We start from the raw sequence: 8593 nt of genomic DNA on the forward strand, positions 1-8593 counted from the left end.
TATTATAAAAAATTTAAAAAAGGAAAAAAAAAAAAAAAAAAAAAAAAAAAGGTAATGTTTAAAAGACACAGTGGACAAGAAGAACAGATAGGAGTGAATTTTATTTGAATTCAACCACCTTACTAATAAGGTTGAAAGCACAAGGCAAGTACAAACACTTTTTCAGTCTAAACAAAGTAATAGAGACATCCTCAATACTAGAAGGGAGCGGACTAGGTAGTACTTGTTTTGACTGAATAGTCTTATTCAAAGGAAAAGTAAATTTTCTCTTACATCTCTGGCAGGAAGTAATTTTACAATTTGAAGTAAAGGATTGGCAGATCTTTGATTCCTACCTTCCATCCAAGCTGGGATATAAGGACATATCTTTCTTCAAGATCATATTTCAAATATAGTCACTATGTCCTAGAGATGGGCATTACTGGGTTGTAAACCTGATAAGAGTTTGTTAGAAAGATTTATATCTCTAAGATGTATAGAACCTATTTAGAAGTGCAAATCATTTAATATAAATGGCTCTAAAAAAATAAAAGACAGAGTCTTAGAATCTGAAAAAGACCTAAGAAACCTGACATCAGCATATCTGGCTTTGGTAAGCTAAGGCTGAGATCCTAGCAGAGAGACTGAGAGGGTAGGTTCGGACTCCATTGGTGTAGCAGCTCTGATCTCAGAAGACCGCCAGAGAATGCTGAGTTCTGGCCTCCCACTGGCCTCTCTGGTAAGGGCTTGAGAATGCTGGGAACTGCCTGAGAGCCCTGGGATTCTGCCTCCACGTGGTGAAGGAAGCCTGAGTGTACCTGACTGGAACCTGAATTTGGCATCTGTGGGTTCTCCTGAAGAGCTGATCTGAAGTCATCAGTTCCCTCAAAATTAAACCTGAGAGAACCTGAACCTTGTACAAGCTTTACATAACCAGTAAAGAAAGGATCAAGGCACACCAATAATACAAACGGAAACATACTTCAACTTAATTCTCATATCAGAGTCATAACAACAAAAGATATTCACCTGACAAAATCACAATGACAGGCTAATAAAATGGAAAACCAAAATGCTATGACCCCACCAAACCCCACCAATCCTGTAGAAGATTTCAAGATGGAGAACCTTAGAGATAACCCAGGACACTGAATTTAAGAACAATCATAAACATGATCAAGGACTTCAATGAATTTAAAGAACACATGAACAAACAAATAAAATACTTAAAAGGAAATAGGTTAAACTTCTGAATGAATTCACAAAAGAGAGAGAAACATTGAAGAAAACTCAGGCAGAAATGAAGAAGGAAGTGCAAAACTCAGTAAGCCAACTTGAAACAACAGGCAAAAACCTCATCACTAGAATGAATGAAATGGAAAACAGAATATCAACACTAGAGGATAAAGTTGAAGAATTTGACCATTCAAGCAAAGATTACAGAAAAAAATTTTAAAACACAGAAATGGAATATGCAAGATCTGTGGGGCACCATGTAAAGATCAAATCTGCAGATCATAGGAATAGAGGAAGGAGAATAATTTCAGGTTAATGGTGTTGACCAGATCTTAGGATTGTAAAAGAGAATTTTCCAAAACTAAGGAAAAACAGCCCCATACAAATACAGGAAGCACATAGAACACCAAATAGTCAGGATCAGAAAAGAAACTCCCCACAACATATCATAGTAAGAACACTAAATGTATAGAACAAAGAGAGAATACTGAAAGCAGCAAAAGAAAAATAAGTCACATACAAAGGAAAACCCATCAGAATTACACCTGACTTATCACACAAACTATGAAAGCCAGAAGAGCCTGGACCAAAGTATTTCCAGTTCTACATGACAATAGATGCCAGCACAGAACACTTTAACCAGCAAAAATGTCTATTATACTTGAGGGGGAAAGAAAAATCTTCCATTACATGAATAGCCTGAAAGAATATATGTCCACAAAATCAGCCTTTCAAAGAATACTTGAAGCAATACGGAGAGCAGAGAGAGAAACAACTATTGCCCAGGGCAACAAAAGGAAATAAATAAAGGTATAATTGAGGAAACACAAAATTAGAGTGCACAAACAGCAATCAAAATTATGGCTGCCAATGAACATCTTTCAATAATAACCTTAAATATCAATGGACTGAACTCCCCATTCAAAAGACACAGACTAAGTGAATGGATTAAGAAACCAAACCCATCTCTTTGCTGTCTGAAGAAACCCATCTCACTTTCAAGGACAGGCACTACCTTAAGGTAAAAGGATGGAAAATATCCCAAGCAAATGACACTAAGAAACAAGCAGGGGTTGCAAATCTAGTATCTGACAAAATAGACTTCAAAGTAAAACTAATCAGAAGAGATAAGGAGGGTCACTTCATTCTGATCAAAGGAACACTAAGAAGATATTAAAATCCTTAACATATATGCACCAAACTCTGGTGCACCCAAATTCATAAAAACAACACTACAGGACCTTAAAATACAGATTAAGCCCAACTCAGTAATAGTAAGGGACTTCAGTACCCCACTGTTTCCATTAGACAGGTCAACTGGACAAAGAATAAACAGAGAGACATATGAATTAAATGAAATCATACACCACATGGATGTCACAGACATCTTTTAAATATTCCACCCAAGCACCAAAGAATAAAATTTCTACTCAGCACCTGACTTAAAATACAGATTAAGCCCAACTCAGTAATAGTAAGGGACTTCAGTACCCCACTGTTTCCATTAGACAGGTCAACTGGACAAAGAATAAACAGAGAGACATATGAATTAAATGAAATCATACACCACATGGATGTCACAGACATCTTTTAAATATTCCACCCAAGCACCAAAGAATAAAATTTCTACTCAGCACCTGATGGAACTTTTTTTCAAAAATTGACCACATATTGGGCCACAAAATAAACCTCAAAAAATATTAAAAAAATGAAATAATTCCATTCTCTATAGGACCACAATGCAATAAAGTTAAAACTTTGTCAACACTGGACAAAGCCCTAGTCACTACATGAACATGGCGATTGAACAACACACTCCTAAACTTTGAATGGGTCAAAGGAGAAATTAAGAAAGAAATAGAAGAATTCCTAGAATTCAACGAAAAGGAGAATACAACAAACACAACATCTGGGACACATCAAAAGCAGTCCTAAGATGAAAGTTCATAGCTCTAACTGCCTACATTAAAAAATTAGAAAGATCCCAAATAAATGACCTAACACTGCAACTCAAGACACTGGAAAGGTAAGAACAAATGAAGCCCAAACCCAGCAGAAGAGAAGAAATAACAAAAATCGGAGCAGAAATTAATAAAATAGAAACAAATAAAACAATACAAAGAATCAATTAATCTAAGAGCTGGTTTTTTGAAAAGGCAAAGAAAATAGACAGACTCTTAACCCAGTTAACCAAAAGAAAGAAAGAGCAAATCCAAATCAACAAAATTAGAGATGAAAGGGAAAACATCACAAGAGACACCTAAAAGACCCAGACCATTATAAAGGAATGTTTTAAAAAACCTATACGCTACTAAATGTGAAAATCACAGATGGATATCTGAAATCATGGGAACCACCAAAATTAAACCAAGAAGAGCTTAACAGTTTAAGCAGGCCTATAACATATAAAGAAATTGAAACAGTAATACAAACCTTCCCAACTTAAAAAAGCCCCAGCCCAGATGGATTTACAGCAGAATTCTACCAACCAATACTACTTAGAAACAGAGGAAGAACTCCCAAGTTCCTTCTATGAAGCCAGCATCACTCTACTGTCCAAACCAGGTAAAGACACAACCAAAACAAAAAAACTATAGACCCATATCCTTACTGAACATAGATGCAAAATTTCTCAATAAAATATTGCAAACTGTATACAGACAAACATCACAGAATCATTCCCCATGATCAAGTAGGCTTTATCCCAGAGATGCAGAGCTGGTTCAGTATACACAAGTAAGTAAATGTCATTAATCATATAAATGGACTATAAGACAGAAACCACATTTCATCTCAACAGATGCAGAAAAAGCTTTTGACAAAATTCAGCATGCATTTATGTTCAAAGTTCCAGAGGGAATTGGACTGCAGGGAACACACCTCAACATAATTAAAGCTCTATAAAACAAAGCCACAGCCAACATCATTCTAAATGGAGAAAAACTGGAAGCATTCCCATTAAATTCAGGAACTAGACAAGGATTTCCAATATCTCCACTCATTTTCAATACAGTGCTTGAAGCTCTTACTAGAGCAGTAAGACAGGAGAAGGAAATTAAAGGAGTACTAATTGGAAAAGAAGAGGTCAAACTATCCCTTTTTGCTAATGATATGATACCATACCTAAGAGATTCCAAAAGTTCCACCAGAAAACTCCTAGAACTGATCAACACTTTCAGAATAGTGGCAGGTTGTAAAATCAACCTACAAAAAGCAATTGGAGAAAGAATACAGGGAAATGCTCCCATTCACAATTGCTGCAAAAGAAAAATAAAATATATTGGAATAAATCTAACCAAAGGCACCAAAGATCTCTACAATGAAAATTTACATTGTTAGAGAAAGAAATTGAGGAAGACACCAGGAGACGGAAGGACCTCCCATGTTCATGGATTGGAAGAATTAATATTGTGAAAATGACCACCTACCAAAGCCATACATAGATTTAATGTAATCCCAATCAATATTCCCATGACATACTTCACAGAATTATAAAAAAAAATCCTAAAATTCATATGGAAGCACAAAAGACCAAGAATAGCCAAAGCAACCCTGAGCACAAAGAGCAAAGCTGGGGTGATTACTGTACCAGACCTGTAAGTATACTACAGAGCTATAGTCATAAAGACAGCATGGTGCTGGTACAAAAATAGACACATAGATCAATGGAACATTATTGAAGACCCAAACCAGATTACATGCAGTTTCAGCCACCTGATATACCAAAGGTGCCAAGAACACACAATGGAGGAAACACAGCATCTTCAAAAAATGGTGTTGGCAAAACTGAATCTCCCCCTGTAGAAGAATGAAACTAGATCCTTATCTTTCACCTTGCACAAAAGTCATTTCCAAATGGATCAAAGACCTCAGTATGAACCTGGAAACCCCGAAACTATTAAAAGAAAGTTTTGGCAGTAACTTATAAGATATATGTGTAGGAAAGGCTTTCTAAATAAGACAGAAGTTGCTTAGGAATTAAGGTCAGCAATCAATGAATGGAACATCATTAAACTAAAAAGCTTCTGTGCAGCAAATTAAACAATCAAAGAAGTGAAGAGAAAACCCACAGAATGAAAAAAAAATGTTCACCAGTGACGCATCTGACAGAGGTTTAACATCCAGAATATATAAAGAACTCAAAACACAAAGAAATGAGAAACCAAATAACCGAATTAAAAGATGAGCTAAAGATCTAGAGAGTTCTTAAAGGAAGAAATAAAGATAGCTAAGAAACAACTCAAAAAATGTTCAGCATAATAGGGAAATGCAAATTAAAACCAACCTAATGTATCACCTTACCCAAATCAGACTGGCTAGGATAAAGAGAACCAATGATAGTAAATGCTGGCAAAGATGTGGAGACAGGGGAAAGTTCATTTACTGCTGGTGGGATTGCAAATTCGTGCAACACCTATGGAAAACAGTGTGGAGAACTCTTAAAAAAGTAAAAATGAACCTCCCATATGACCTGGTTATACCACTCCTTGGCATATACCCAAAGGATTCATCCTACTGTAGAACCATGTTTTTTGCTGCTCTTTTCATAGTAGCTAAGAGATGGAAGCAACCTAAGTGCCCCTCAACTGGAGTGGCTAATGAAAAAGTGGTATATTTACGCAATGGAGTTAGTTCTATTCAGTAATAAAGAAAGGTGAAACAATGAAATTTGCAGGTAAATGGATGGATCTAGAAATTGTTACACTAAGTGAAGTAACAGACTCAAAAAAAAAAAAACAAAAAAAAAACAAATGACATATGTTCTCCCTCATATTTGGCTCCTAGCACCAAATCCTTTTAAATTCCAGGTTCTTTTAATAAGATGATGCTGTACAGCAATCCCTTCTGCATGAAATAACTACCAACATCACGAGTTCAGCTGAGTCTGATTTCTAAACATGGTCACAATTGGGCTTGTTGGTAGTTGTGCTCATTCATTAAAGGAGGGCCAAGCAGGGTCATTTGACCCTCGCCAGATTATCCAGCCACTCTTCTCAGCCAACTGTATGTAATTTAGCCTTAATCACTCATGGCCTCCTGGATTTGGGGACCGCTAAAATATACAATCTAGGGAAGGCTAGAAAAAGAAGACATGACTCCTGCTGGGTAAAGGCTTTCCAGTGTGCATACCCCCAGGTCATACATACACCTTAGCAACAGCTCACTTATCTCGGTAAGTAAGCTCAATAAATTCATTGGTTCCCAGTAAAACTTTAATGAAACATTGGCTTGACTCTAGAACCTTAAAAGAAAATAAGCATTGCTTAGCATCCCCAGGAAAAGAAGTCTCACAACAGATGGAAAATTTGTTAATGCTATTGTGTACCATAATTATTTTTAAAAAAGAAAATGAGAATGTAAAAGATGTTAAAAGGCTATGGGAATGGACATATTTTCCAAAATAGAAAAAAAATGAGAAAGCCTAAGAAAGGGATAAGGGTCTGCTTAGGTTTGTTATATATATAAAGGATGAGACAAAAATAATATAAACATAATCTTAAAATGTCTATGGTCATAGTTTAGTCAACTAGTCTAAGGAACAAATCATATATCTAGTCAAGGTTTATCTGAGAATATTTGATTTTTCACCCAAGCCTTATCTACATAGCACATGGTAATTGAAAGTATCAGACTGGTGTAACTAAACTTATTGGATGTCTAACAGCAGCTCATTGCTGCTAGATCAGGAAGAGCTGACCTTCCTAAAACAAGGAACTCTAGAAAGGCTGACTAGATTCAGCAGATGGAAAAGCACTGGGGTGCCAACAACACAGTGGACAGCATCAGGGATGACAGAGTATATGGGCTCCAATGGGGGTGGGGGTGGGCTACGGAGGGTGCCATTTGGGATATGGGTATATAGATGACTAAGATTGTTTGGTATGTTCTCTATGAAATACACACAAAGAAATCAACAAACCAAAAATAAAAAAGGGGGGGTTATATTTAAGGAGGAAGCATAAAAATTTGCTTCATGTTAATTAGAAGAGGTGAAAAATATTAACATTGAAATCTACTTGATGACTATACATCTATACTCAGGTGCCAAGGAGCTGACCAATTGGGACTAGTGATAATGAGATACATAGAGATTAGAGACACGTGCAAACGGCTAAGCGTTCACAGCATTAAAAATGAGCACGACATGGGTGCACTTACCTACATGCAGGGAAAACATGCATACACTTAAAATGAAAATAATAAAATTTTTAAAATGAGTTTTTCTGTATGAAACAGTATATTTTTAAATGAAATGCAGATCTTTTCTAAAGATTAAAACATCATTCAATTTTATGTCTTACAGGGTTTACACTGAGTTCAATATTGTATAACTGTATTAATTCAACTGTGAACCTAAAAATTTATAGCCAATTTTGAAGGAGATGCATCTTTGCTCTGGAAATTGTTATTGAACATGTTAATGCTGTAATGAAATGCTTGTTCTAATCATGTAGTTATTAAATAAATAATTAAAACAAAACCGGAAAAATTAATGCACTTTTGTACATTTTTCACAACAGATTTTAATCAAGTTCAGACTGCCTCCCCCATCAACCCCCTCCTCACCGGACCTCATGTATTGTAACATATGTGTTAAGTTCTATCCAGTCAAGCATTTGTACCCAGATGTCCTTCAGTGCAAGTTCATCCCCTGGAATCTACTCAGCCTATCTAGAGATAGTTGGTAAGGCCTACTCTCCCTCACCCAATAGTAATCGGTCTCCAATAGTTTCCAGATTAGGACCAACCCATTTCCCTTGATCCCTCTGCATCCATGTCTGATTGAGTTGGCATGGGTTCTGTGCTTGATGCCACCATGGCCATGAGTTCACATATGCAAGCTTCCAGTGGCCTGAAAGCTTCTGTTTCCTTATATTCGTGGACCAAACCTGGCTCACACAATCTTTCTATCCCTCTTCTTCAATGCTCTCTGTGTCATGGGTGAAAGAAGTTTGACATAGGAGCCCTATCCAGGGACACACTCTGCAGTCTCTTATTGTTTAAAAGCTGACAAGTTGTAGCCTTTGTGTGTATCACACACTGTTGTATAAGGAAGCTTCACTGGTGAAGTTGAAGGATGTACTAGATTTTTCTGTACCATCCCCCCACCCATTCTACTTTGTTACATGAGTCTTAGGTGTAGAGGCTTCACTGTAGTTATGTCACCTAGGACTGGACGTCTCTCAGATGTATATTCCCTGCGTCTGACCAGTTGTGGGGTTCTGCAGAAACCTCCATCTTTTGCAGAGAGAGCTTGTTTGATGAGTGGTGTACGGGAACATGAGTTTTTTTTTTTTTTTTTTTTTTTTTTTTTTTTTTTTTTTTTTTTTTAAAAAAAAGAGGACGATAAATCTTTCACTGTGATATATCAAAATAA

General features: G+C 36.4%; 1 pseudogene; it reads right to left on the reverse strand.

Moving 5' to 3' along the window:
* The window catches only part of LOC103747777, a 26339-nt pseudogene that overhangs the window by 967 nt on the left and 16779 nt on the right, over positions 1-8593 (reverse strand).

This window comes from Nannospalax galili, unplaced genomic scaffold (assembly GCF_000622305.1).
Source record: "Nannospalax galili isolate Female #2095 unplaced genomic scaffold, S.galili_v1.0 scaffold324, whole genome shotgun sequence".
In the NCBI taxonomy this organism is placed as follows: Eukaryota; Metazoa; Chordata; class Mammalia; order Rodentia; family Spalacidae; genus Nannospalax; species Nannospalax galili.